This window comes from Eimeria mitis, genomic scaffold (genome assembly GCF_000499745.2).
Source record: "Eimeria mitis Houghton genomic scaffold, Emh_scaff325, whole genome shotgun sequence".
NCBI lineage: Eukaryota > Apicomplexa > Conoidasida > Eucoccidiorida > Eimeriidae > Eimeria > Eimeria mitis.
Window position 1 is genome coordinate 11641 of NW_013571588.1, and position 210 is coordinate 11850.

Consider the following 210-nt stretch of genomic DNA (forward strand, 5'->3'; position numbering starts at 1 on the left):
AGTGTTTAGCCGTTCCATTCGCCTTAGAGATGCAAAAAACCTCAATATCTCCATTTTGTCTCCTTTTCTTTTTTTTTTCTTTTTTTTTATTTTACTTTATTTTGTTTGTTTTATTTAATTTATTTTGTTTTTTCCTTTTGTTTTCTTTTTTACCTTATTGTATTTGTTTTATTTAATTTATTTTTTTTTTTTTTTTTTTTTTTTTTTTTT